General features: G+C 40.0%; 35 non-coding genes and 10 pseudogenes across 35 annotated transcripts; all 45 read right to left on the reverse strand.

Moving 5' to 3' along the window:
- Positions 1-284: 284 nt before the first annotated feature.
- LOC142480797 (5S ribosomal RNA) lies at positions 285-403 on the reverse strand. Its single transcript, XR_012795286.1, has one exon. It is a non-coding gene; the product is annotated as a 5S ribosomal RNA (ribosomal RNA).
- A 285-nt stretch (positions 404-688) lies between these two features.
- Positions 689-807, reverse strand: LOC142480798 (5S ribosomal RNA). Its single transcript, XR_012795287.1, has one exon. It is a non-coding gene; the product is annotated as a 5S ribosomal RNA (ribosomal RNA).
- A 285-nt stretch (positions 808-1,092) lies between these two features.
- Positions 1,093-1,211, reverse strand: LOC142480427 (5S ribosomal RNA; annotated as a pseudogene).
- Positions 1,212-1,496: 285 nt separating this feature from the next.
- On the reverse strand, positions 1,497-1,615 carry LOC142480800 (5S ribosomal RNA). Its single transcript, XR_012795288.1, has one exon. It is a non-coding gene; the product is annotated as a 5S ribosomal RNA (ribosomal RNA).
- Positions 1,616-1,900: 285 nt separating this feature from the next.
- LOC142479772 (5S ribosomal RNA) lies at positions 1,901-2,019 on the reverse strand. Its single transcript, XR_012794441.1, has one exon. It is a non-coding gene; the product is annotated as a 5S ribosomal RNA (ribosomal RNA).
- A 285-nt stretch (positions 2,020-2,304) lies between these two features.
- Positions 2,305-2,423, reverse strand: LOC142480248 (5S ribosomal RNA). Its single transcript, XR_012794902.1, has one exon. It is a non-coding gene; the product is annotated as a 5S ribosomal RNA (ribosomal RNA).
- An 810-nt stretch (positions 2,424-3,233) lies between these two features.
- On the reverse strand, positions 3,234-3,352 carry LOC142480801 (5S ribosomal RNA). Its single transcript, XR_012795289.1, has one exon. It is a non-coding gene; the product is annotated as a 5S ribosomal RNA (ribosomal RNA).
- A 285-nt stretch (positions 3,353-3,637) lies between these two features.
- On the reverse strand, positions 3,638-3,756 carry LOC142480227 (5S ribosomal RNA). Its single transcript, XR_012794882.1, has one exon. It is a non-coding gene; the product is annotated as a 5S ribosomal RNA (ribosomal RNA).
- Positions 3,757-4,567: 811 nt separating this feature from the next.
- On the reverse strand, positions 4,568-4,686 carry LOC142480534 (5S ribosomal RNA; annotated as a pseudogene).
- A 285-nt stretch (positions 4,687-4,971) lies between these two features.
- LOC142479744 (5S ribosomal RNA) lies at positions 4,972-5,090 on the reverse strand. The gene has a single exon (XR_012794413.1). It is a non-coding gene; the product is annotated as a 5S ribosomal RNA (ribosomal RNA).
- A 285-nt stretch (positions 5,091-5,375) lies between these two features.
- LOC142480215 (5S ribosomal RNA) lies at positions 5,376-5,494 on the reverse strand. The gene has a single exon (XR_012794870.1). It is a non-coding gene; the product is annotated as a 5S ribosomal RNA (ribosomal RNA).
- Positions 5,495-6,305: 811 nt separating this feature from the next.
- Positions 6,306-6,424, reverse strand: LOC142480802 (5S ribosomal RNA). The gene has a single exon (XR_012795290.1). It is a non-coding gene; the product is annotated as a 5S ribosomal RNA (ribosomal RNA).
- A 285-nt stretch (positions 6,425-6,709) lies between these two features.
- On the reverse strand, positions 6,710-6,828 carry LOC142480229 (5S ribosomal RNA). Its single transcript, XR_012794884.1, has one exon. It is a non-coding gene; the product is annotated as a 5S ribosomal RNA (ribosomal RNA).
- Positions 6,829-7,639: 811 nt separating this feature from the next.
- LOC142480803 (5S ribosomal RNA) lies at positions 7,640-7,758 on the reverse strand. The gene has a single exon (XR_012795291.1). It is a non-coding gene; the product is annotated as a 5S ribosomal RNA (ribosomal RNA).
- A 285-nt stretch (positions 7,759-8,043) lies between these two features.
- Positions 8,044-8,162, reverse strand: LOC142480804 (5S ribosomal RNA). The gene has a single exon (XR_012795292.1). It is a non-coding gene; the product is annotated as a 5S ribosomal RNA (ribosomal RNA).
- Positions 8,163-8,447: 285 nt separating this feature from the next.
- On the reverse strand, positions 8,448-8,566 carry LOC142480230 (5S ribosomal RNA). The gene has a single exon (XR_012794885.1). It is a non-coding gene; the product is annotated as a 5S ribosomal RNA (ribosomal RNA).
- A 285-nt stretch (positions 8,567-8,851) lies between these two features.
- On the reverse strand, positions 8,852-8,970 carry LOC142480492 (5S ribosomal RNA; annotated as a pseudogene).
- An 811-nt stretch (positions 8,971-9,781) lies between these two features.
- LOC142480535 (5S ribosomal RNA) lies at positions 9,782-9,900 on the reverse strand (annotated as a pseudogene).
- Positions 9,901-10,185: 285 nt separating this feature from the next.
- Positions 10,186-10,304, reverse strand: LOC142479745 (5S ribosomal RNA). The gene has a single exon (XR_012794414.1). It is a non-coding gene; the product is annotated as a 5S ribosomal RNA (ribosomal RNA).
- Positions 10,305-10,589: 285 nt separating this feature from the next.
- LOC142480216 (5S ribosomal RNA) lies at positions 10,590-10,708 on the reverse strand. The gene has a single exon (XR_012794871.1). It is a non-coding gene; the product is annotated as a 5S ribosomal RNA (ribosomal RNA).
- Positions 10,709-12,047: 1,339 nt separating this feature from the next.
- On the reverse strand, positions 12,048-12,166 carry LOC142480342 (5S ribosomal RNA). The gene has a single exon (XR_012794992.1). It is a non-coding gene; the product is annotated as a 5S ribosomal RNA (ribosomal RNA).
- A 285-nt stretch (positions 12,167-12,451) lies between these two features.
- Positions 12,452-12,570, reverse strand: LOC142480199 (5S ribosomal RNA). The gene has a single exon (XR_012794854.1). It is a non-coding gene; the product is annotated as a 5S ribosomal RNA (ribosomal RNA).
- A 285-nt stretch (positions 12,571-12,855) lies between these two features.
- On the reverse strand, positions 12,856-12,974 carry LOC142480805 (5S ribosomal RNA). The gene has a single exon (XR_012795293.1). It is a non-coding gene; the product is annotated as a 5S ribosomal RNA (ribosomal RNA).
- A 285-nt stretch (positions 12,975-13,259) lies between these two features.
- Positions 13,260-13,378, reverse strand: LOC142480343 (5S ribosomal RNA). The gene has a single exon (XR_012794993.1). It is a non-coding gene; the product is annotated as a 5S ribosomal RNA (ribosomal RNA).
- Positions 13,379-13,663: 285 nt separating this feature from the next.
- Positions 13,664-13,782, reverse strand: LOC142480218 (5S ribosomal RNA). Its single transcript, XR_012794873.1, has one exon. It is a non-coding gene; the product is annotated as a 5S ribosomal RNA (ribosomal RNA).
- Positions 13,783-14,067: 285 nt separating this feature from the next.
- LOC142480806 (5S ribosomal RNA) lies at positions 14,068-14,186 on the reverse strand. Its single transcript, XR_012795294.1, has one exon. It is a non-coding gene; the product is annotated as a 5S ribosomal RNA (ribosomal RNA).
- A 285-nt stretch (positions 14,187-14,471) lies between these two features.
- On the reverse strand, positions 14,472-14,590 carry LOC142479747 (5S ribosomal RNA). Its single transcript, XR_012794416.1, has one exon. It is a non-coding gene; the product is annotated as a 5S ribosomal RNA (ribosomal RNA).
- A 1,343-nt stretch (positions 14,591-15,933) lies between these two features.
- Positions 15,934-16,052, reverse strand: LOC142480344 (5S ribosomal RNA). The gene has a single exon (XR_012794994.1). It is a non-coding gene; the product is annotated as a 5S ribosomal RNA (ribosomal RNA).
- A 285-nt stretch (positions 16,053-16,337) lies between these two features.
- LOC142480219 (5S ribosomal RNA) lies at positions 16,338-16,456 on the reverse strand. Its single transcript, XR_012794874.1, has one exon. It is a non-coding gene; the product is annotated as a 5S ribosomal RNA (ribosomal RNA).
- Positions 16,457-17,269: 813 nt separating this feature from the next.
- LOC142480280 (5S ribosomal RNA) lies at positions 17,270-17,388 on the reverse strand. The gene has a single exon (XR_012794933.1). It is a non-coding gene; the product is annotated as a 5S ribosomal RNA (ribosomal RNA).
- Positions 17,389-17,673: 285 nt separating this feature from the next.
- Positions 17,674-17,792, reverse strand: LOC142480458 (5S ribosomal RNA; annotated as a pseudogene).
- Positions 17,793-18,605: 813 nt separating this feature from the next.
- LOC142480377 (5S ribosomal RNA) lies at positions 18,606-18,724 on the reverse strand. Its single transcript, XR_012795025.1, has one exon. It is a non-coding gene; the product is annotated as a 5S ribosomal RNA (ribosomal RNA).
- A 285-nt stretch (positions 18,725-19,009) lies between these two features.
- On the reverse strand, positions 19,010-19,128 carry LOC142480808 (5S ribosomal RNA). The gene has a single exon (XR_012795296.1). It is a non-coding gene; the product is annotated as a 5S ribosomal RNA (ribosomal RNA).
- Positions 19,129-19,413: 285 nt separating this feature from the next.
- Positions 19,414-19,532, reverse strand: LOC142480497 (5S ribosomal RNA; annotated as a pseudogene).
- Positions 19,533-19,817: 285 nt separating this feature from the next.
- LOC142480421 (5S ribosomal RNA) lies at positions 19,818-19,936 on the reverse strand (annotated as a pseudogene).
- A 285-nt stretch (positions 19,937-20,221) lies between these two features.
- On the reverse strand, positions 20,222-20,340 carry LOC142480494 (5S ribosomal RNA; annotated as a pseudogene).
- Positions 20,341-20,625: 285 nt separating this feature from the next.
- On the reverse strand, positions 20,626-20,744 carry LOC142480272 (5S ribosomal RNA). Its single transcript, XR_012794925.1, has one exon. It is a non-coding gene; the product is annotated as a 5S ribosomal RNA (ribosomal RNA).
- An 810-nt stretch (positions 20,745-21,554) lies between these two features.
- LOC142480483 (5S ribosomal RNA) lies at positions 21,555-21,673 on the reverse strand (annotated as a pseudogene).
- Positions 21,674-21,963: 290 nt separating this feature from the next.
- On the reverse strand, positions 21,964-22,082 carry LOC142480273 (5S ribosomal RNA). Its single transcript, XR_012794926.1, has one exon. It is a non-coding gene; the product is annotated as a 5S ribosomal RNA (ribosomal RNA).
- Positions 22,083-22,367: 285 nt separating this feature from the next.
- LOC142480438 (5S ribosomal RNA) lies at positions 22,368-22,486 on the reverse strand (annotated as a pseudogene).
- A 285-nt stretch (positions 22,487-22,771) lies between these two features.
- LOC142480743 (5S ribosomal RNA) lies at positions 22,772-22,890 on the reverse strand. The gene has a single exon (XR_012795235.1). It is a non-coding gene; the product is annotated as a 5S ribosomal RNA (ribosomal RNA).
- Positions 22,891-23,703: 813 nt separating this feature from the next.
- Positions 23,704-23,822, reverse strand: LOC142480809 (5S ribosomal RNA). Its single transcript, XR_012795297.1, has one exon. It is a non-coding gene; the product is annotated as a 5S ribosomal RNA (ribosomal RNA).
- A 285-nt stretch (positions 23,823-24,107) lies between these two features.
- Positions 24,108-24,226, reverse strand: LOC142480754 (5S ribosomal RNA). The gene has a single exon (XR_012795246.1). It is a non-coding gene; the product is annotated as a 5S ribosomal RNA (ribosomal RNA).
- A 285-nt stretch (positions 24,227-24,511) lies between these two features.
- LOC142480810 (5S ribosomal RNA) lies at positions 24,512-24,630 on the reverse strand. The gene has a single exon (XR_012795298.1). It is a non-coding gene; the product is annotated as a 5S ribosomal RNA (ribosomal RNA).
- A 285-nt stretch (positions 24,631-24,915) lies between these two features.
- LOC142480379 (5S ribosomal RNA) lies at positions 24,916-25,034 on the reverse strand. Its single transcript, XR_012795027.1, has one exon. It is a non-coding gene; the product is annotated as a 5S ribosomal RNA (ribosomal RNA).
- Between the last annotated feature and the right edge of the window lie 19 nt (positions 25,035-25,053).

A 25,053-nucleotide genomic window follows, 5' to 3' on the forward strand; every position in this document is an offset into this window, starting at 1 on the left:
GAGATTGCTGTCTCATGATATCCTCTCATTCTTAAATTCATGAGCCTATATCTTGCTCCATGCATACACAGAGACTGAGAAAATGACAGGTGCACTCAAATGTACTATAGACGGAATTCTTGATGTCAGAATTCTATTTTGGAAGGTTGCATTGTGTTAAACTTTCTGAGGAAAAAACGATATATTTCTTTGCCACTGCGGGAAAAAGTAGCAAGAAATGAAACATTTTCTTTTGCTGCGAGGAATGCCATGTATATTTTCATTAGGGAAGCGAAAAATAAAAACACCTACAGCACCTGGTATTCCCAGGCAGTCTCCCAACCCGGTACTAATCAAGCCTCACCCTGCTTAGCTTCCGAGATCTGACGGGATCGGGCACTTTCAAGGTAGTATGGCCGTAGGTGGAGATTGCTGTCTCATGATATCCTCTCATTCTTAAATTCATGAGCCTATATCTTGCTCCATGCATACACAGAGACTGAGAAAATGACAGGTGCACTCAAATGTACTATAGACGGAATTCTTGATGTCAGAATTCTATTTTGGAAGGTTGCATTGTGTTAAACTTTCTGAGGAAAAAACGATATATTTCTTTGCCACTGCGGGAAAAAGTAGCAAGAAATGAAACATTTTCTTTTGCTGCGAGGAATGCCATGTATATTTTCATTAGGGAAGCGAAAAATAAAAACACCTACAGCACCTGGTATTCCCAGGCAGTCTCCCAACCCGGTACTAATCAAGCCTCACCCTGCTTAGCTTCCGAGATCTGACGGGATCGGGCACTTTCAAGGTAGTATGGCCGTAGGTGGAGATTGTTGTCTCATGATATCCTCTCATTCTTAAATTCATGAGCCTATATCTTGCTCCATGCATACACAGAGACTGAGAAAATGACAGGTGCACTCAAATGTACTATAGACGGAATTCTTGATGTCAGAATTCTATTTTGGAAGGTTGCATTGTGTTAAACTTTCTGAGGAAAAAACGATATATTTCTTTGCCACTGCGGGAATAAGTAGCAAGAAATTAAACATTTTCTTTTGCTGCGAGGAATGCCATGTATATTTTCATTAGGGAAGCGAAAAATAAAAACACCTACAGCACGTGGTATTCCCAGGCAGTCTCCCAACCCGGTACTAATCAAGCCTCACCATGCTTAGTTTCTGAGATCTGACGGGATCGGGCACTTTCAAGGTAGTATGGCCGTAGGTGGAGATTGCTGTCTCATGATATCCTCTCATTCTTAAATTCATGAGCCTATATCTTGCTCCATGCATACACAGAGACTGAGAAAATGACAGGTGCACTCAAATGTACTATAGACGGAATTCTTGATGTCAGAATTCTATTTTGGAAGGTTGCATTGTGTTAAACTTTCTGAGGAAAAAACGATATATTTCTTTGCCACTGCGGGAAAAAGTAGCAAGAAATGAAACATTTTCTTTTGCTGCGAGGAATGCCATGTATATTTTCATTAGGGAAGCGAAAAATAAAAACACCTACAGCACCTGGTATTCCCAGGCAGTCTCCCAACCCGGTACTAATCAAGCCTCACCCTGCTTAGCTTCCGAGATCTGACGGGATCGGGCACTTTCAAGGTAGTATGGCCGTAGGTGGAGATTGCTGTCTCATGATATCCTCTCATTCTTAAATTCATGAGCCTATATCTTGCTCCATGCATACACAGAGACTGAGAAAATGACAGGTGCACTCAAATGTACTATAGACGGAATTCTTGATGTCAGAATTCTATTTTGGAAGGTTGCATTGTGTTAAACTTTCTGAGGAAAAAACGATATATTTCTTTGCCACTGCGGGAAAAAGTAGCAAGAAATGAAACATTTTCTTTTGCTGCGAGGAATGCCATGTATATTTTCATTAGGGAAGCGAAAAATAAAAACACCTACAGCACCTGGTATTCCCAGGCAGTCTCCCAACCCAGTACTAATCAAGCCTCACCCTGCTTAGCTTCCGAGACCTGACGGGATCGGGCACTTTCAAGGTAGTATGGCCGTAGGTGGAGATTGTTGTCTCATGATATCCTCTCATTCTTAAATTCATGAGCCTATATCTTGCTCCATGCATACACAGAGACTGAGAAAATGACAGGTGCACTCAAATGTACTATAGACGGAATTATTGATGTCAGAATTCTATTTTGGAAGGTTGCATTGTGTTAAACTTTCTGAGGAAAAAACGATATATTTCTTTGCCACTGCGGGAATAAGTAGCAAGAAATTAAACATTTTCTTTTGCTGCGAGGAATGCCATGTATATTTTCATTAGGGAAGCGAAAAATAAAAACACCTACAGCACCTGGAATTCCCAGGCAGTCTCCCAACCCGGTACTAATCAAGCCTCACCCTGCTTAGTTTCTGAGATCTGACGGGATCGGGCACTTTCAAGGTAGTATGGCCGTAGGTGGAGATTGCTGTCTCATGATATCCTCTCATTCTTAAATTCATGAGCCTATATCTTGCTCCATGCATACACAGAGACTGAGAAAATGACAGGTGCACTCAAATGTACTATAGACGGAATTCTTGATGTCAGAATTCTATTTTGGAAGGTTGCATTGTGTTAAACTTTCTGAGGAAAAAACGATATATTTCTTTGCCACTGCGGGAAAAAGTAGCAAGAAATGAAACATTTTCTTTTGCTGCGAGGAATGCCATGTATATTTTCATTAGGGAAGCGAAAAATAAAAACACCTACAGCACCTGGTATTCGAAAAAATGATATATTTCTCAGCCACTGCGGGACAAAAGTAGTAAAAAATTTCAGAGGTGCCTATTTTCAACTCCTCCTGTTTGGATTCGATCTCACTATTTCTTCCAATTATCAGCTTAAACACTGCACACCCCAACACTGTGAGCCACAAGTTCACCATGTTACATGCTATGTGTTCTGAGGCCTATATGATATATTTCTAAATGACATGGGAGGCATAGGTGTATTATTCTGACCGTTAAAACAAATACATTCTTAAAGAATTACCTTAAATGGAGAAATTAAATCAGAGACTGAGAAAATGAGAGGTGCACTCAAATGTACTATAGATGGAATTCTTGATGTCAGAATTCTATTTTGGAAGGTTGCATTGTGTTAAACTTTCTGAGGAAAAAACGATATATTTCTTTGCCACTGTGGGAAAAAGTAGCATGAAATGAAACATTTTCTTTTGCTGCGAGGAATGCCATGTATATTTTCATTAGGGAAGCGAAAAATAAAAACACCTACAGCACCTGGTATTCCCAGGCAGTCTCCCAACCCGGTACTAATCAAGCCTCACCCTGCTTAGCTTCCGAGATCTGACGGGATCGGGCACTTTCAAGGTAGTATGGCCGTAGGTGGAGATTGCTGTCTCATGATATCCTCTCATTCTTAAATTCATGAGCCTATATCTTGCTCCATGCATACACAGAGACTGAGAAAATGACAGGTGCACTCAAATGTACTATAGACGGAATTCTTGATGTCAGAATTCTATTTTGGAAGGTTGCATTGTGTTAAACTTTCTGAGGAAAAAACGATATATTTCTTTGCCACTGCGGGAAAAAGTAGCAAGAAATGAAACATTTTCTTTTGCTGCGAGGAATGCCATGTATATTTTCATTAGGGAAGCGAAAAATAAAAACACCTACAGCACCTGGTATTCCCAGGCAGTCTCCCAACCCGGTACTAATCAAGCCTCACCCTGCTTAGTTTCTGAGATCTGACGGGATCGGGCACTTTCAAGGTAGTATGGCCGTAGGTGGAGATTGCTGTCTCATGATATCCTCTCATTCTTAAATTCATGAGCCTATATCTTGCTCCATGCATACACAGAGACTGAGAAAATGACAGGTGCACTCAAATGTACTATAGACGGAATTCTTGATGTCAGAATTCTATTTTGGAAGGTTGCATTGTGTTAAACTTTCTGAGGAAAAAACGATATATTTCTTTGCCACTGCGGGAAAAAGTAGCAAGAAATGAAACATTTTCTTTTGCTGCGAGGAATGCCATGTATATTTTCATTAGGGAAGCGAAAAATAAAAACACCTACAGCACCTGGTATTCGAAAAAATGATATATTTCTCAGCCACTGCGGGACAAAAGTAGTAAAAAATTTCAGAGGTGCCTATTTTCAACCTCCTCCTGTTTGGATTCGATCTCACTATTTCTTCCAATTATCAGCTTAAACACTGCACACCCCAACACTGTGAGCCACAAGTTCACCATGTTACATGCTATGTGTTCTGAGGCCTATATGATATATTTCTAAATGACATGGGAGGCATAGGTGTATTATTCTGACCGTTAAAACAAATACATTCTTAAAGAATTACCTTAAATGGAGAAATTAAATAAGAGACTGAGAAAATGAGAGGTGCACTCAAATGTACTATAGACGGAATTCTTGATGTCAGAATTCTATTTTGGAAGGTTGCATTGTGTTAAACTTTCTGAGGAAAAAACGATATATTTCTTTGCCACTGCGGGAAAAAGTAGCAAGAAATGAAACATTTTCTTTTGCTGCGAGGAATGCCATGTATATTTTCATTAGGGAAGCGAAAAATAAAAACACCTGCAGCACCTGGTATTCCCAGGCAGTCTCCCAACCCGGTACTAATCAAGCCTCACCCTGCTAAGCTTCCTAGATCTGACGGGATCGGGCACTTTCAAGGTAGTATGGCCGTAGGTGGAGATTGCTGTCTCATGATATCCTCTCATTCTTAAATTCATGAGCCTATATCTTGCTCCATGCATACACAGAGACTGAGAAAATGACAGGTGCACTCAAATGTACTATAGACGGAATTCTTGATGTCAGAATTCTATTTTGGAAGGTTGCATTGTGTTAAACTTTCTGAGGAAAAAACGATATATTTCTTTGCCACTGCGGGAAAAAGTAGCAAGAAATGAAACATTTTCTTTTGCTGCGAGGAATGCCATGTATATTTTCATTAGGGAAGCGAAAAATAAAAACACCTACAGCACCTGGTATTCCCAGACAGTCTCCCAACCCGGTACTAATCAAGCCTCACCCTGCTTAGCTTCCGAGATCTGACGGGATCGGGCACTTTCAAGGTAGTATGGCCGTAGGTGGAGGTTGCTGTCTCATGATATCCTCTCATTCTTAAATTCATGAGCCTATATCTTGCTCCATGCATACACAGAGACTGAGAAAATGACAGGTGTACTCAAATGTACTATAGACGGAATTCTTGATGTCAGAATTCTATTTTGGAAGGTTGCATTGTGTTAAACTTTCTGAGGAAAAAACGATATATTTCTTTGCCACTGCGGGAAAAAGTAGCAAGAAATGAAACATTTTCTTTTGCTGCGAGGAATGCCATGTATATTTTCATTTGGGAAGCGAAAAATAAAAACACCTACAGCACCTGGTATTCCCAGGCAGTCTCCCAACCCGGTATTAATCAAGCCTCACCCTGCTTAGCTTCCGAGATCTGACGGGATCGGGCACTTTCAAGGTAGTATGGCCGTAGGTGGAGATTGCTGTCTCATGATATCCTCTCATTCTTAAATTCATGAGCCTATATCTTGCTCCATGCATACACAGAGACTGAGAAAATGACAGGTGCACTCAAATGTACTATAGACGGAATTCTTGATGTCAGAATTCTATTTTGGAAGGTTGCATTGTGTTAAACTTTCTGAGGAAAAAACGATATATTTCTTTGCCACTGCGGGAAAAAGTAGCAAGAAATGAAACATTTTCTTTTGCTGCGAGGAATGCCATGTATATTTTCATTAGGGAAGCGAAAAATAAAAACACCTACAGCACCTGGTATTCGAAAAAATGATATATTTCTCAGCCACTGCGGGACAAAAGTAGTAAAAAATTTCAGAGGTGCCTATTTTCAACCTCCTCCTGTTTGGATTCGATCTCACTATTTCTTCCAATTATCAGCTTAAACACTGCACACCCCAACACTGTGAGCCACAAGTTCACCATGTTACATGCTATGTGTTCTGAGGCCTATATGATATATTTCTAAATGACATGGGAGGCATAGGTGTATTATTCTGACCGTTAAAACAAATACATTCTTAAAGAATTACTTTAAATGGAGAAATTAAATCAGAGACTGAGAAAATGAGAGGTGCACTCAAATGTACTATAGATGGAATTCTTGATGTCAGAATTCTATTTTGGAAGGTTGCATTGTGTTAAACTTTCTGAGGAAAAAACGATATATTTCTTTGCCACTGCGGGAAAAAGTAGCAAGAAATGAAACATTTTCTTTTGCTGCGAGGAATGCCATGTATATTTTCATTAGGGAAGCGAAAAATAAAAACACCTACAGCACCTGGTATTCCCAGGCAGTCTCCCAACCCGGTACTAATCAAGCCTCACCCTGCTTAGCTTCCGAGATCTGACGGGATCGGGCACTTTCAAGGTAGTATGGCCGTAGGTGGAGATTGCTGTCTCATGATATCCTCTCATTCTTAAATTCATGAGCCTATATCTTGCTCCATGCATACACAGAGACTGAGAAAATGACAGGTGCACTCAAATGTACTATAGACGGAATTCTTGATGTCAGAATTCTATTTTGGAAGGTTGCATTGTGTTAAACTTTCTGAGGAAAAAACGATATATTTCTTTGCCACTGCGGGAAAAAGTAGCAAGAAATGAAACATTTTCTTTTGCTGCGAGGAATGCCATGTATATTTTCATTAGGGAAGCGAAAAATAAAAACACCTACAGCACCTGGTATTCCCAGGCAGTCTCCCAACCCGGTACTAATCAAGCCTCACCCTGCTTAGTTTCTGAGATCTGACGGGATCGGGCACTTTCAAGGTAGTATGGCCGTAGGTGGAGATTGCTGTCTCATGATATCCTCTCATTCTTAAATTCATGAGCCTATATCTTGCTCCATGCATACACAGAGACTGAGAAAATGACAGGTGCACTCAAATGTACTATAGACGGAATTCTTGATGTCAGAATTCTATTTTGGAAGGTTGCATTGTGTTAAACTTTCTGAGGAAAAAACGATATATTTCTTTGCCACTGCGGGAAAAAGTAGCAAGAAATGAAACATTTTCTTTTGCTGTGAGGAATGCCATGTATATTTTCATTAGGGAAGCGAAAAATAAAAACACCTACAGCACCTGGTATTCGAAAAAATGATATATTTCTCAGCCACTGCGGGACAAAAGTAGTAAAAAATTTCAGAGGTGCCTATTTTCAACCTCCTCCTGTTTGGATTCGATCTCACTATTTCTTCCAATTATCAGCTTAAACACTGCACACCCCAACACTGTGAGCCACAAGTTCACCATGTTACATGCTATGTGTTCTGAGGCCTATATGATATATTTCTAAATGACATGGGAGGCATAGGTGTATTATTCTGACCGTTAAAACAAATACATTCTTAAAGAATTACCTTAAATGGAGAAATTAAATCAGAGACTGAGAAAATGAGAGGTGCACTCAAATGTACTATAGATGGAATTCTTGATGTCAGAATTCTATTTTGGAAGGTTGCATTGTGTTAAACTTTCTGAGGAAAAAACGATATATTTCTTTGCCACTGCGGGAAAAAGTAGCAAGAAATGAAACATTTTCTTTTGCTGCGAGGAATGCCATGTATATTTTCATTAGGGAAGCGAAAAATAAAAACACCTACAGCACCTGGTATTCCCAGGCAGTCTCCCAACCCGGTACTAATCAAGCCTCACCCTGCTTAGCTTCCGAGATCTGACGGGATCGGGCACTTTCAAGGTAGTATGGCCGTAGGTGGAGATTGCTGTCTCATGATATCCTCTCATTCTTAAATTCATGAGCCTATATCTTGCTCCATGCATACACAGAGACTGAGAAAATGACAGGTGCACTCAAATGTACTATAGACGGAATTCTTGATGTCAGAATTCTATTTTGGAAGGTTGCATTGTGTTAAACTTTCTGAGGAAAAAACGATATATTTCTTTGCCACTGCGGGAAAAAGTAGCAAGAAATGAAACATTTTCTTTTGCTGCGAGGAATGCCATGTATATTTTCATTAGGGAAGCGAAAAATAAAAACACCTACAGCACCTGGTATTCCCAGGCAGTCTCCCAACCCGGTACTAATCAAGCCTCACCCTGCTTAGCTTCCGAGATCTGACGGGATCGGGCACTTTCAAGGTAGTATGGCCGTAGGTGGAGATTGTTGTCTCATGATATCCTCTCATTCTTAAATTCATGAGCCTATATCTTGCTCCATGCATACACAGAGACTGAGAAAATGACAGGTGCACTCAAATGTACTATAGACGGAATTCTTGATGTCAGAATTCTATTTTGGAAGGTTGCATTGTGTTAAACTTTCTGAGGAAAAAACGATATATTTCTTTGCCACTGCGGGAAAAAGTAGCAAGAAATGAAACATTTTCTTTTGCTGCGAGGAATGCCATGTATATTTTCATTAGGGAAGCGAAAAATAAAAACACCTACAGCACCTGGTATTCCCAGGCAGTCTCCCAACCCGGTACTAATCAAGCCTCACCCTGCTTAGTTTCTGAGATCTGACGGGATCGGGCACTTTCAAGGTAGTATGGCCGTAGGTGGAGATTGCTGTCTCATGATATCCTCTCATTCTTAAATTCATGAGCCTATATCTTGCTCCATGCATACACAGAGACTGAGAAAATGACAGGTGCACTCAAATGTACTATAGACGGAATTCTTGATGTCAGAATTCTATTTTGGAAGGTTGCATTGTGTTAAACTTTCTGAGGAAAAAACGATATATTTCTTTGCCACTGCGGGAAAAAGTAGCAAGAAATGAAACATTTTCTTTTGCTGCGAGGAATGCCATGTATATTTTCATTAGGGAAGCGAAAAATAAAAACACCTGCAGCACCTGGTATTCCCAGGCAGTCTCCCAACCCGGTACTAATCAAGCCTCACCCTGCTTAGCTTCCTAGATCTGACGGGATCGGGCACTTTCAAGGTAGTATGGCCGTAGGTGGAGATTGCTGTCTCATGATATCCTCTCATTCTTAAATTCATGAGCCTATATCTTGCGCCATGCATACACAGAGACTGAGAAAATGACAGGTGCACTCAAATGTACTATAGACGGAATTCTTGATGTCAGAATTCTATTTTGGAAGGTTGCATTGTGTTAAACTTTCTGAGGAAAAAACGATATATTTCTTTGCCACTGCGGGAAAAAGTAGCAAGAAATGAAACATTTTCTTTTGCTGCGAGGAATGCCATGTATATTTTCATTAGGGAAGCGAAAAATAAAAACACCTACAGCACCTGGTATTCGAAAAAATGATATATTTCTCAGCCACTGCGGGACAAAAGTAGTAAAAAATTTCAGAGGTGCCTATTTTCAACCTCCTCCTGTTTGGATTCGATCTCACTATTTCTTCCAATTATCAGCTTAAACACTGCACACCCCAACACTGTGAGCCACAAGTTCACCATGTTACATGCTATGTGTTCTGAGGCCTATATGATATATTTCTAAATGACATGGGAGGCATAGGTGTATTATTCTGACCGTTAAAACAAATACATTCTTAAAGAATTACCTTAAATGGAGAAATTAAATAAGAGACTGAGAAAATGAGAGGTGCACTCAAATGTACTATAGACGGAATTCTTGATGTCAGAATTCTATTTTGGAAGGTTGCATTGTGTTAAACTTTCTGAGGAAAAAACGATATATTTCTTTGCCACTGCGGGAAAAAGTAGCAAGAAATGAAACATTTTCTTTTGCTGCGAGGAATGCCATGTATATTTTCATTAGGGAAGCGAAAAATAAAAACACCTGCAGCACCTGGTATTCCCAGGCAGTCTCCCAACCCGGTACTAATCAAGCCTCACCCTGCTAAGCTTCCTAGATCTGACGGGATCGGGCACTTTCAAGGTAGTATGGCCGTAGGTGGAGATTGCTGTCTCATGATATCCTCTCATTCTTAAATTCATGAGCCTATATCTTGCTCCATGCATACACAGAGACTGAGAAAATGACAGGTGCACTCAAATGTACTATAGACGGAATTCTTGATGTCAGAATTCTATTTTGGAAGGTTGCATTGTGTTAAACTTTCTGAGGAAAAAACGATATATTTCTTTGCCACTGCGGGAAAAAGTAGCAAGAAATGAAACATTTTCTTTTGCTGCGAGGAATGCCATGTATATTTTCATTAGGGAAGCGAAAAATAAAAACACCTACAGCACCTGGTATTCCCAGACAGTCTCCCAACCCGGTACTAATCAAGCCTCACCCTGCTTAGCTTCCGAGATCTGACGGGATCGGGCACTTTCAAGGTAGTATGGCCGTAGGTGGAGGTTGCTGTCTCATGATATCCTCTCATTCTTAAATTCATGAGCCTATATCTTGCTCCATGCATACACAGAGACTGAGAAAATGACAGGTGTACTCAAATGTACTATAGACGGAATTCTTGATGTCAGAATTCTATTTTGGAAGGTTGCATTGTGTTAAACTTTCTGAGGAAAAAACGATATATTTCTTTGCCACTGCGGGAAAAAGTAGCAAGAAATGAAACATTTTCTTTTGCTGCGAGGAATGCCATGTATATTTTCATTTGGGAAGCGAAAAATAAAAACACCTACAGCACCTGGTATTCCCAGGCAGTCTCCCAACCCGGTATTAATCAAGCCTCACCCTGCTTAGCTTCCGAGATCTGACGGGATCGGGCACTTTCAAGGTAGTATGGCCGTAGGTGGAGATTGCTGTCTCATGATATCCTCTCATTCTTAAATTCATGAGCCTATATCTTGCTCCATGCATACACAGAGACTGAGAAAATGACAGGTGCACTCAAATGTACTATAGACGGAATTCTTGATGTCAGAATTCTATTTTGGAAGGTTGCATTGTGTTAAACTTTCTGAGGAAAAAACGATATATTTCTTTGCCACTGCGGGAAAAAGTAGCAAGAAATGAAACATTTTCTTTTGCTGCGAGGAATGCCATGTATATTTTCATTAGGGAAGCGAAAAATAAAAACACCTACAGCACCTGGTATTCGAAAAAATGATATATTTCTCAGCCACTGCGGGACAAAAGTAGTAAAAAATTTCAGAGGTGCCTATATTCAACCTCCTCCTGTTTGGATTCGATCTCACTATTTCTTCCAATTATCAGCTTAAACACTGCACACCCCAACACTGTGAGCCACAAGTTCACCATGTTACATGCTATGTGTTCTGAGGCCTATATGATATATTTCTAAATGACATGGGAGGCATAGGTGTATTATTCTGACCGTTAAAACAAATACATTCTTAAAGAATTACCTTAAATGGAGAAATTAAATCAGAGACTGAGAAAATGAGAGGTGCACTCAAATGTACTATAAACGGAATTCTTGATGTCAGAATTCTATTTTGGAAGGTTGCATTGTGTTAAACTTTCTGAGGAAAAAACGATATATTTCTTTGCCACTGCGGGAAAAAGTAGCAAGAAATGAAACATTTTCTTTTGCTGCGAGGAATGCCATGTATATTTTCATTAGGGAAGCGAAAAATAAAAACAACTACAGCACCTGGTATTCGAAAAAATCATATATTTATCAGCCACTGCGGGACAAAAGTAGTAAAAAAAATTTCAGAGGTGCCTATTTTCAACCTCCTCCTGTTTGTATTCGATCTCACTATTTCTTCCAATTATCAGCTTAAACACTGCACACCCCAACACTGTGAGCCACAAGTTCACCATGTTACATGCTATGTGTTCTGAGGCCTATATGATATATATCTAAATGACATGGGAGGCATAGGTGTATTATTCTGACCGTTAAAACAAATACATTCTTAAAGAATTACCTTAAATGGAGAAATTAAATCAGAGACTGAGAACATGAGAGGTGCACTCAAATGTACTATAGACGGAATTCTTGATGTCAGAATTCTATTTTGGAAGGTTGCATTGTGTTAAACTTTCTGAGGAAAAAACGATATATTTCTTTGCCACTGCGGGAAAAAGTAGCAAGAAATGAAACATTTTCTTTTGCTGCGAGGAATGCCATGTATATTTTCATTAGGGAAGCGAAAAATAGAAACACATACAGCACCTAGTATTCCCAGGCAGTCTCCCAACCCGGTACTAATCAAGCCTCACCCTGCTTAGCTTCCGAGATCTGACGGGATCGGGCACTTTCAAGGTAGTATGGCCGTAGGTGGAGATTGCTGTCTCATGATATCCTCTCATTCTTAAATTCATGAGCCTATATCTTGCTCCATGCATACACAGAGACTGAGAAAATGACAGGTGCACTCAAATGTACTATAGACGGAATTTTTGATGTCAGAATTCTATTTTGGAAGGTTGCATTGTGTTAAACTTTCTGAGGAAAAAACGATATATTTCTTTGCCACTGCGAGAAAAAGTAGCAAGAAATGAAACATTTTCTTTTGCTGCGAGGAATGCCATGTATATTTTCATTAGGGAAGCGAAAAATAAAAACACCTACAGCACCTGGTATTCCCAGGCAGTCTCCCAACCCAGTACTAATCAAGCCTCATCCTGCTTAGCTTCCGAGATCTGACGGGATCGGGCACTTTCAAGGTAGTATGGCCGTAGGTGGAGATTGCTGTCTCATGATATCCTCTCATTCTTAAATTCATGAGCCTATATCTTGCTCCATGCATACACAGAGACTGAGAAAATGACAGGTGCACTCAAATGTACTATAGACGGAATTCTTGATGTCAGAATTCTATTTTGGAAGGTTGCATTGTGTTAAACTTTCTGAGGAAAAAACGATATATTTCTTTGCCACTGCGAGAAAAAGTAGCAAGAAATGAAACATTTTCTTTTGCTGCGAGGAATGCCATGTATATTTTCATTAGGGAAGCGAAAAATAAAAACACCTACAGCACCTGGTATTCCCAGGCAGTCTCCCAACCCGGTACTAATCAAGCCTCACCCTGCTTAGCTTCCGAGATCTGACGGGATCGGGCACTTTCAAGGTAGTATGGCCGTAGGTGGAGATTGCTGTCTCATGATATTCTCTCATTCTTAAATTCATGAGCCAATATCTTGCTCCATGCATACACAGAGACTGAGAAAATGACAGGTGCACTCAAATGTACTATAGACGGAATTCTTGATGTCAGAATTCTATTTTGGAAGGTTGCATTGTGTTAAACTTTCTGAGGAAAAAACGATATATTTCTTTGCCACTGCGGGAAAAAGTAGCAAGAAATGAAACATTTTCTTTTGCTGCGAGGAATGCCATGTATATTTTCATTAGGGAAGCGAAAAATAAAAACACATACAGCACCTAGTATTCCCAGGCAGTCTCCCAACCCGGTACTAATCAAGCCTCACCCTGCTTAGCTTCCGAGATCTGACGGGATCGGGCACTTTCAAGGTAGTATGGCCGTAGGTGGAGATTGCTGTCTCATGATATCCTCTCATTCTTAAATTCATGAGCCTATATCTTGCTCCATGCATACACAGAGACTGAGAAAATGACAGGTGCACTCAAATGTACTATAGACGGAATTTTTGATGTCAGAATTCTATTTTGGAAGGTTGCATTGTGTTAAACTTTCTGAGGAAAAAACGATATATTTCTTTGCCACTGCGAGAAAAAGTAGCAAGAAATGAAACATTTTCTTTTGCTGCGAGGAATGCCATGTATATTTTCATTAGGGAAGCGAAAAATAAAAACACCTACAGCACCTGGTATTCCCAGGCAGTCTCCCAACCCGGTACTAATCAAGCCTCATCCTGCTTAGCTTCCGAGATCTGACGGGATCGGGCACTTTCAAGGTAGTATGGCCGTAGGTGGAGATTGCTGTCTCATGATATCCTCTCATTCTTAAATTCATGAGCCTATATCTTGCTCCATGCATACACAGAGACTGAGAAAATGACAGGTGCACTCAAATGTACTATAGACGGAATTTTTGATGTCAGAATTCTATTTTGGAAGGTTGCATTGTGTTAAACTTTCTGAGGAAAAAACGATATATTTCTTTGCCACTGCGAGAAAAAGTAGCAAGAAATGAAACATTTTCTTTTGCTGCGAGGAATGCCATGTATATTTTCATTAGGGAAGCGAAAAATAAAAACACCTACAGCACCTGGTATTCCCAGGCAGTCTCCCAACCCGGTACTAATCAAGCCTCACCCTGCTTAGCTTCCGAGATCTGACGGGATCGGGCACTTTCAAGGTAGTATGGCCGTAGGTGGAGATTGCTGTCTCATGATATCCTCTCATTCTTAAATTCATGAGCCTATATCTTGCTCCATGCATACACAGAGACTGAGAAAATGACAGGTGCACTCAAATGTACTATAGATGGAATTCTTGATGTCAGAATTCTATTTTGGAAGGTTGCATTGTGTTAAACTTTCTGAGGAAAAAACGATATATTTCTTTGCCACTGCGGGAAAAAGTAGCAAGAAATGAAACATTTTCTTTTGCTGCGAGGAATGCCATGTATATTTTCATTAGGGAAGCGAAAAATAAAAACACCTACAGCACCTGGTATTCCCAGACAGTCTCCCAACCCGGTACTAATCAAGCCTCACCCTGCTTAGCTTCCGAGATCTGACGGGATCGGGCACTTTCAAGGTAGTATGGCCGTAGGTGGAGATTGCTGTCTCATGATATCCTCTCATTCTTAAATTCATGAGCCAATATCTTGCTCCATGCATACACAGAGACTGAGAAAATGACAGGTGCACTCAAATGTACTATAGACGGAATTCTTGATGTCATAATTCTATTTTGGAAGGTTGCATTGTGTTAAACTTTCTGAGGAAAAAACGATATATTTCTTTGCCACTGCGGGAAAAAGTAGCAAGAAATGAAACATTTTCTTTTGCTGCGAGGAATGCCATGTATATTTTCATTAGGGAAGCGAAAAATAAAAACAACTACAGCACCTGGTATTCGAAAAAATCATATATTTCTCAGCCACTGCGGGACAAAAGTAGTAAAAAAAAAATTTCAGAGGTGCCTATTTTCAACCTCCTCCTGTTTGGATTCGATCTCACTATTTCTTCCAATTATCAGCTTAAACACTGCACACCCCAACACTGTGAGCCACAAGTTCACCATGTTACATGCTATGTGTTCTGAGGCCTATATGATATATTTCTAAATGACATGGGAGGCATAGGTGTATTATTCTGACCGTTAAAACAAATACATTCTTAAAGAATTACCTTAAATGGAGAAATTAAATCAGAGACTGAGAAAATGAGAGGTGCACTCAAATGTACTATAGACGGAATTCTTGATGTCAGAATTCTATTTTGGAAGGTTGCATTGTGTTAAACTTTCTGAGGAAAAAACGATATATTTCTTTGCCACTGCGGGAAAAAGTAGCAAGAAATGAAACATTTTCTTTTGCTGCGAGGAATGCCATGTATATTTTCATTAGGGAAGCGAAAAATAAAAACAACTACAGCACCTGGTATTCGAAAAAATCATATATTTCTCAGCCACTGCGGGACAAAAGTAGTAAAAAAAATTTCAGAGGTGCCTATTTTCAACCTCCTCCTGTTTGTATTCGATCTCACTATTTCTTCCAATTATCAGCTTAAACACTGCACACCCCAACACTGTGAGCCACAAGTTCACCATGTTACATGCTATGTGTTCTGAGGCCTATATGATATATATCTAAATGACATGGGAGGCATAGGTGTATTATTCTGACCGTTAAAACAAATACATTCTTAAAGAATTACCTTAAATGGAGAAATTAAATCAGAGACTGAGAACATGAGAGGTGCACTCAAATGTACTATAGACGGAATTCTTGATGTCAGAATTCTATTTTGGAAGGTTGCATTGTGTTAAACTTTCTGAGGAAAAAACGATATATTTCTTTGCCACTGCGGGAAAAAGTAGCAAGAAATGAAACATTTTCTTTTGCTGCGAGGAATGCCATGTATATTTTCATTAGGGAAGCGAAAAATAAAAACACATACAGCACCTAGTATTCCCAGGCAGTCTCCCAACCCGGTACTAATCAAGCCTCACCCTGCTTAGCTTCCGAGATCTGACGGGATCGGGCACTTTCAAGGTAGTATGGCCGTAGGTGGAGATTGCTGTCTCATGATATCCTCTCATTCTTAAATTCATGAGCCTATATCTTGCTCCATGCATACACAGAGACTGAGAAAATGACAGGTGCACTCAAATGTACTATAGACGGAATTTTTGATGTCAGAATTCTATTTTGGAAGGTTGCATTGTGTTAAACTTTCTGAGGAAAAAACGATATATTTCTTTGCCACTGCGAGAAAAAGTAGCAAGAAATGAAACATTTTCTTTTGCTGCGAGGAATGCCATGTATATTTTCATTAGGGAAGCGAAAAATAAAAACACCTACAGCACCTGGTATTCCCAGGCAGTCTCCCAACCCGGTACTAATCAAGCCTCATCCTGCTTAGCTTCCGAGATCTGACGGGATCGGGCACTTTCAAGGTAGTATGGCCGTAGGTGGAGATTGCTGTCTCATGATATCCTCTCATTCTTAAATTCATGAGCCTATATCTTGCTCCATGCATACACAGAGACTGAGAAAATGACAGGTGCACTCAAATGTACTATAGACGGAATTCTTGATGTCAGAATTCTATTTTGGAAGGTTGCATTGTGTTAAACTTTCTGAGGAAAAAACGATATATTTCTTTGCCACTGCGAGAAAAAGTAGCAAGAAATGAAACATTTTCTTTTGCTGCGAGGAATGCCATGTATATTTTCATTAGGGAAGCGAAAAATAAAAACAACTACAGCAACTGGTATTCGAAAAAATCATATATTTCTCAGCCACTGCGGGACAAAAGTAGTAAAAAAAATTTCAGAGGTGCCTATTTTCAACCTCCTCCTGTTTGGATTCGATCTCACTATTTCTTCCAATTATCAGCTTAAACACTGCACACCCCAACACTGTGAGCCACAAGTTCACCATGTTACATGCTATGTGTTCTGAGGCCTATATGATATATTTCTAAATGACATGGGAGGCATAGGTGTATTATTCTGACCGTTAAAACAAATACATTCTTAAAGAATTACCTTAAATGGAGAAATTAAATCAGAGACTGAGAACATGAGAGGTGCACTCAAATGTACTATAGACGGAATTCTTGATGTCAGAATTCTATTTTGGAAGGTTGCATTGTGTTAAACTTTCTGAGGAAAAAACGATATATTTCTTTGCCACTGCGAGAAAAAGTAGCAAGAAATGAAACATTTTCTTTTGCTGCGAGGAATGCCATGTATATTTTCATTAGGGAAGCGAAAAATAAAAACACCTACAGCACCAGGTATTCCCAGGCAGTCTCCCAACCCGGTACTAATCAAGCCTCACCCTGCTTAGCTTACGAGATCTGACGGGATCGGGCACTTTCAAGGTAGTATGGCCGTAGGTGGAGATTGCTGTCTCATGATATCCTCTCATTCTTAAATTCATGAGCCTATATCTTGCTCCATGCATACACAGAGACTGAGAAAATGACAGGTGCACTCAAATGTACTATAGACGGAATTATTGATGTCAGAATTCTATTTTGGAAGGTTGCATTGTGTTAAACTTTCTGAGGAAAAAACGATATATTTCTTTGCCACTGCGGGAAAAAGTAGCAAGAAATGAAACATTTTCTTTTGCTGCGAGGAATGCCATGTATATTTTCATTAGGGAAGCGAAAAATAAAAACACCTGCAGCACCTGGTATTCCCAGGCAGTCTCCCAACCCGGTACTAATCAAGCCTCACCCTGCTTAGCTTCCGAGATCTGACGAGATCGGGCACTTTCAAGGTAGTACGGCCGTAGGTGGAGATTGCTGTCTCATGATATCCTCTCATTCTTAAATTCATGAGCCTATATCTTGCTCCATGCATACACAGAGACTGAGAAAATGACAGGTGCACTCAAATGTACTATAGACGGAATTTTTGATGTCAGAATTCTATTTTGGAAGGTTGCATTGTGTTAAACTTTCTGAGGAAAAAACGATATATTTCTTTGCCACTGCGAGAAAACGTAGCAAGAAATGAAACATTTTCTTTTGCTGCGAGGAATGCCATGTATATTTTCATTAGGGAAGCGAAAAATAAAAACACCTACAGCACCTGGTATTCGAAAAAATCATATATTTCTCAGCCACTGCGGGACAAAAGTAGTAAAAAAAATTTCAGAGGTGCCTATTTTCAACCTCCTCCTGTTTGGATTCAATCTCACTATTTCTTCCAATTATCAGCTTAAACACTGCACACCCCAACACTGTGAGCCACAAGTTCACCATGTTACATGCTATGTGTTCTGAGGCCTATATGATATATTTCTAAATGACATGGGAGGCATAGGTGTATTATTCTGACCGTTAAAACAAATACATTCTTAAAGAATTACCTTAAATGGAGAAATTAAATCAGAGACTGAGAAAATGAGAGGTGCACTCAAATGTACTATAGACGGAATTCTTGATGTCAGAATTCTATTTTGGAAGGTTGCATTGTGTTAAACTTTCTGAGGAAAAAACGATATATTTCTTTGCCACTGCGGGAAAAAGTAGCAAGAAATGAAACATTTTCTTTTGCTGCGAGGAATGCCATGTATATTTTCATTAGGGAAGCGAAAAATAAAAACACCTACAGCACCTGGTATTCCCAGGCAGTCTCCCAACCCGGTACTAATCAAGCCTCACCCTGCTTAGCTTCCTAGATCTGACGGGATCGGGCACTTTCAAGGTAGTATGGCCGTAGGTGGAGATTGCTGTCTCATGATATCCTCTCATTCTTAAATTCATGAGCCTATATCTTGCTCCATGCATACACAGAGACTGAGAAAATGACAGGTGCACTCAAATGTACTATAGACGGAATTCTTGATGTCAGAATTCTATTTTGGAAGGTTGCATTGTGTTAAACTTTCTGAGGAAAAAACGATATATTTCTTTGCCACTGCGGGAAAAAGTAGCAAGAAATGAAACATTTTCTTTTGCTGCGAGGAATGCCATGTATATTTTCATTAGGGAAGCGAAAAATAAAAACACCTACAGCACCTGGTATTCCCAGGCAGTCTCCCAACCCGGTACTAATCAAGCCTCACCCTGCTTAGCTTCCGAGATCTGACGGGATCGGGCACTTTCAAGGTAGTATGGCCGTAGGTGGAGATTGCTGTCTCATGATATCCTCTCATTCTTAAATTAATGAGCCTATATCTTGCTCCATGCATACACAGAGACTGAGAAAATGAGAGGTGCACTCAAATGTACTATAGACGGAATTCTTGATGTCAGAATTCTATTTTGGAAGGTTGCATTGTGTTAAACTTTCTGAGGAAAAAACGATATATTTCTTTGCCACTGCGGGAAAAAGTAGCAAGAAATGAAACATTTTCTTTTGCTGCGAGGAATGCCATGTATATTTTCATTAGGGAAGCGAAAAATAAAAACACCTGCAGCACCTGGTATTCCCAGGCAGTCTCCCAACCCGGTACTAATCAAGCCTCACCCTGCTTAGCTTCCTAGATCTGACGGGATCGGGCACTTTCAAGGTAGTATGGCTGTAGGTGGAGATTGCTGTCTCATGATATCCTCTCATTCTTAAATTCATGAGCCTATATCTTGCTCCATGCATACACAGAGACTGAGAAAATGACAGGTGCACTCAAATGTACTATAGACGGAATTCTTGATGTCAGAATTCTATTTTGGAAGGTTGCATTGTGTTAAACTTTCTGAGGAAAAAACGATATATTTCTTTGCCACTGCGAGAAAAAGTAGCAAGAAATGAAACATTTTCTTTTGCTGCGAGGAATGCCATGTATATTTTCATTAGGGAAGCGAAAAATAAAAACACCTACAGCACCTGGTATTCCAAGGCAGTCTCCCAACCCGGTACTAATCAAGCCTCACCCTGCTTAGCTTACGAGATCTGACGGGATCGGGCACTTTCAAGGTAGTATGGCCGTAGGTGGAGATTGCTGTCTCATGATATCCTCTCATTCTTAAATTCATGAGCCTATATCTTGCTCCATGCATACACAGAGACTGAGAAAATGACAGGTGCACTCAAATGTACTATAGACGGAATTCTTGATGTCAGAATTCTATTTTGGAAGGTTGCATTGTGTTAAACTTTCTGAGGAAAAAACGATATATTTCTTTGCCACTGCGGGAAAAAGTAGCAAGAAATGAAACATTTTCTTTTGCTGCGAGGAATGCCATGTATATTTTCATTAGGGAAGCGAAAAATAAAAACACCTGCAGCACCTGGTATTCCCAGGCAGTCTCCCAACCCGGTACTAATCAAGCCTCACCCTGCTTAGCTTCCTAGATCTGACGGGATCGGGCACTTTCAAGGTAGTATGGCCGTAGGTGGAGATTGCTGTCTCATGATATCCTCTCATTCTTAAATTCATGAGCCTATATCTTGCTCCATGCATACACAGAGACAGAGAAAATGACAGGTGCACTCAAATGTACTATAGACGGAATTCTTGATGTCAGAATTCTATTTTGGAAGGTTGCATTGTGTTAAACTTTCTGAGGAAAAAACGATATATTTCTTTGCCACTGCGAGAAAAAGTAGCAAGAAATGAAACATTTTCTTTTGCTGCGAGGAATGCCATGTATATTTTCATTAGGGAAGCGAAAAATAAAAACACCTACAGCACCTGGTATTCCCAGGCAGTCTCCCAACCCGGTACTAATCAAGCCTCACCCTGCTTAGCTTACGAGATCTGACGGGATCGGGCACTTTCAAGGTAGTATGGCCGTAGGTGGAGATTGCTGTCTCATGATATCCTCTCATTCTTAAATTCATGAGCCTATATCTTGCTCCATGCATACACAGAGACTGAGAAAATGACAGGTGCACTCAAATGTACTATAGACGGAATTCTTGATGTCAGAATTCTATTTTGGAAGGTTGCATTGTGTTAAACTTTCTGAGGAAAAAACGATATATTTCTTTGCCACTGCGGGAAAAAGTAGCAAGAAATGAAACATTTTCTTTTGCTGCGAGGAATGCCATGTATATTTTCATTAGGGAAGCGAAAAATAAAAACAACTACAGCACCTGGTATTCGAAAAAATCATATATTTCTCAGCCACTGCGGGACAAAAGTAGTAAAAAAAATTTCAGAGGTGCCTATTTTCAACCTCCTGTTTGGATTTGATCTCACTATTTCTTCCAATTATCAGCTTAAACACTGCACACCCCAACACTGTGAGCCACAAGTTCACCATGTTACATGCTATGTGTTCTGAGGCCTAAATGATATATTTCTAAATGACATGGGAGGCATAGGTGTATTATTCTGACCGTTAAAACAAATACATTCTTAAAGAATTACCTTAAATGGAGAAATTAAATCAGAGACTGAGAACATGAGAGGTGCACTCAAATGTACTATAGACGGAATTCTTGATGTCAGAATTCTATTTTGGAAGGTTGCATTGTGTTAAACTTTCTGAGGAAAAAACGATATATTTCTTTGCCACTGCGGGAAAAAGTAGCAAGAAATGAAACATTTTCTTTTGCTGCGAGGAATGCCATGTATATTTTCATTAGGGAAGCGAAAAATAAAAACACATACAGCACCTAGTATTCCCAGGCAGTCTCCCAACCCGGTACTAATCAAGCCTCACCCTGCTTAGCTTCCGAGATCTGACAGGATCGGGCACTTTCAAGGTAGTATGGCCGTAGGTGGAGATTGCTGTCTCATGATATCCTCTCATTCTTAAATTCATGAGCCTATATCTTGCTCCATGCATACACAGAGACTGAGAAAATGACAGGTGCACTCAAATGTACTACTGTATAGACGGAATTTTTGATGTCAGAATTCTATTTTGGAAGGTTGCATTGTGTTAAACTTTCTGAGGAAAAAACGATATATTTCTTTGCCACTGCGAGAAAAAGTAGTAAAAAATGAAACATTTTCTTTTGCTGCGAGGAATGCCATGTATATTTTCATTAGGGAAGCGAAAAATAAAAACACCTACAGCACCTGGTATTCCCAGGCAGTCTCCCAACCCGGTACTAATCAAGCCTCACCCTGCTTAGCTTACGAGATCTGACGGGATCGGGCACTTTCAAGGTAGTATGGCCGTAGGTGGAGATTGCTGTCTCATGATATCCTCTCATTCTTAAATTCATGAGCCTATATCTTGCTCCATGCATACACAGAGACTGAGAAAATGACAGGTGCACTCAAATGTACTATAGACGGAATTCTTGATGTCAGAATTCTATTTTGGAAGGTTGCATTGTGTTAAACTTTCTGAGGAAAAAACGATATATTTCTTTGCCACTGCGGGAAAAAGTAGCAAGAAATGAAACATTTTCTTTTGCTGCGAGGAATGCCATGTATATTTTCATTAGGGAAGCGAAAAATAAAAACACCTGCAGCACCTGGTATTCCCAGGCAGTCTCCCAACCCAGTACTAATCAAGCCTCACCCTGCTTAGCTTCCGAGATCTGACGAGATCGGGCACTTTCAAGGTAGTACGGCCGTAGGTGGAGATTGCTGTCTCATGATATCCTCTCATTCTTAAATTCATGAGCCTATATCTTGCTCCATGCATACACAGAGACTGAGAAAATGACAGGTGCACTCAAATGTACTATAGACGGAATTTTTGATGTCAGAATTCTATTTTGGAAGGTTGCATTGTGTTAAACTTTCTGAGGAAAAAACGATATATTTCTTTGCCACTGCGAGAAAAAGTAGCAAGAAATGAAACATTTTCTTTTGCTGCGAGGAATGCCATGTATATTTTCATTAGGGAAGCGAAAAATAAAAACACCTACAGCACCTGGTATTCCCAGGCAGTCTCCCAACCCAGTACTAATCAAGCCTCACCCTGCTTAGCTTCCGAGATCTGACGGGATCGGGCGCTGTCAAGGTAGTATGGCCGTAGGTGGAGATTGCTGTCTCATGATATCCTCTCATTCTTAAATCCATGAGCCTATATCTTGCTCCATGCATACACAGAGACTGAGAAAATGACAGGTGCACTCAAATGTACTATAGACGGAATTTTTGATGTCAGAATTCTATTTTGGAAGGTTGCATTGTGTTAAACTTTCTGAGGAAAAAACGATATATTTCTTTGCCACTGCGAGAAAAAGTAGCAAGAAATGAAACATTTTCTTTTGCTGCGAGGAATGCCATGTATATTTTCATTAGGGAAGCGAAAAATAAAAACACCTACAGCACCTGGTATTCGAAAAAATCATATATTTCTCAGCCACTGCGGGACAAAAGTAGTAAAAAAAATTTCAGAGGTGCCTATTTTCAACCTCCTCCTGTTTGGATTCGATCTCACTATTTCTTCCACTTATCAGCTAAAACACTGCACACCCCAACACTGTGAGCCACAAGTTCACCATGTTACATGCTATGTGTTCTGAGGCCTATATGATATATTTCTAAATGACATGGGAGGCATAGGTGTATTATTCTGACCGTTAAAACAAATACATTCTTAAAGAATTACCTTAAATGGAGAAATTAAATCAGAGACTGAGAACATGAGAGGTGCACTCAAATGTACTATAGACGGAATTCTTGATGTCAGAATTCTATTTTGGAAGGTTGCATTGTGTTAAACTTTCTGAGGAAAAAACGATATATTTCTTTGCCACTGCGGGAAAAAGTAGCAAGAAATGAAACATTTTCTTTTGCTGCGAGGAATGCCATGTATATTTTCATTAGGGAAGCGAAAAATAAAAACACCTACAGCACCTGGTATTCCCAGGCAGTCTCCCAACCCGGTACTAATCAAGCCTCACCCTGCTTAGCTTCCGAGATCTGACGGGATCGGGCACTTTCAAGGTAGTATGGCCGTAGGTGGAGATTGCTGTCTCATGATATCCTCTCATTCTTAAATTCATGAGCCTATATCTTGCTCCATGCATACACAGAGACTGAGAAAATGACAGGTGCACTCAAATGTACTATAGACGGAATTCTTGATGTCAGAATTCTATTTTGGAAGGTTGCATTGTGTTAAACTTTCTGAGGAAAAAACGATATATTTATTTGCCACTGCGGGAAAAAGTAGCAAGAAATGAAACATTTTCTTTTGCTGCGAGGAATGCCATGTATATTTTCATTAGGGAAGCGAAAAATAAAAACACCTACAGCACCTGGTATTCCCAGGCAGTCTCCCAACCCAGTACTAATCAAGCCTCACCCTGCTTAGCTTCCGAGATCTGACGGGATCGGGCACTTTCAAGGTAGTATGGCCGTAGGTGGAGATTGCTGTCTCATGATATCCTCTCATTCTTAAATTCATGAGCCTATATCTTGCTCCATGCATACACAGAGACTGAGAAAATGACAGGTGCACTCAAATGTACTATAGACGGAATTCTTGATGTCAGAATTCTATTTTGGAAGGTTGCATTGTGTTAAACTTTCTGAGGAAAAAACGATATATTTATTTGCCACTGCGGGAAAAAGTAGCAAGAAATGAAACATTTTCTTTTGCTGCGAGGAATGCCATGTATATTTTCATTAGGGAAGCGAAAAATAAAAACACCTACAGCACCTGGTATTCCCAGGCAGTCTCCCAACCCGGTACTAATCAAGCCTCACCCTGCTTAGCTTCCGAGATCTGACGGGATCGGGCACTTTCAAGGTAGTATGGCCGTAGGTGGAGATTGCTGTCTCATGATATCCTCTCATTCTTAAATTAATGAGCCTATATCTTGCTCCATGCATACACAGAGACTGAGAAAATGAGAGGTGCACTCAAATGTACTATAGACGGAATTCTTGATGTCAGAATTCTATTTTGGAAGGTTGCATTGTGTTAAACTTTCTGAGGAAAAAACGATATATTTCTTTGCCACTGCGGGAAAAAGTAGCAAGAAATGAAACATTTTCTTTTGCTGCGAGGAATGCCATGTATATTTTCATTAGGGAAGCGAAAAATAAAAACACCTACAGCACCTGGTATTCCCAGGCAGTCTCCCAACCCGGTACTAATCAAGCCTCACCCTGCTTAGCTTACGAGATCTGACGGGATCGGGCACTTTCAAGGTAGTATGGCCATAGGTGGAGATTGCTGTCTCATGA

This window comes from Ascaphus truei, unplaced genomic scaffold, assembly GCF_040206685.1.
Source record: "Ascaphus truei isolate aAscTru1 unplaced genomic scaffold, aAscTru1.hap1 HAP1_SCAFFOLD_242, whole genome shotgun sequence".
Taxonomy (NCBI): Eukaryota; Metazoa; Chordata; class Amphibia; order Anura; family Ascaphidae; genus Ascaphus; species Ascaphus truei.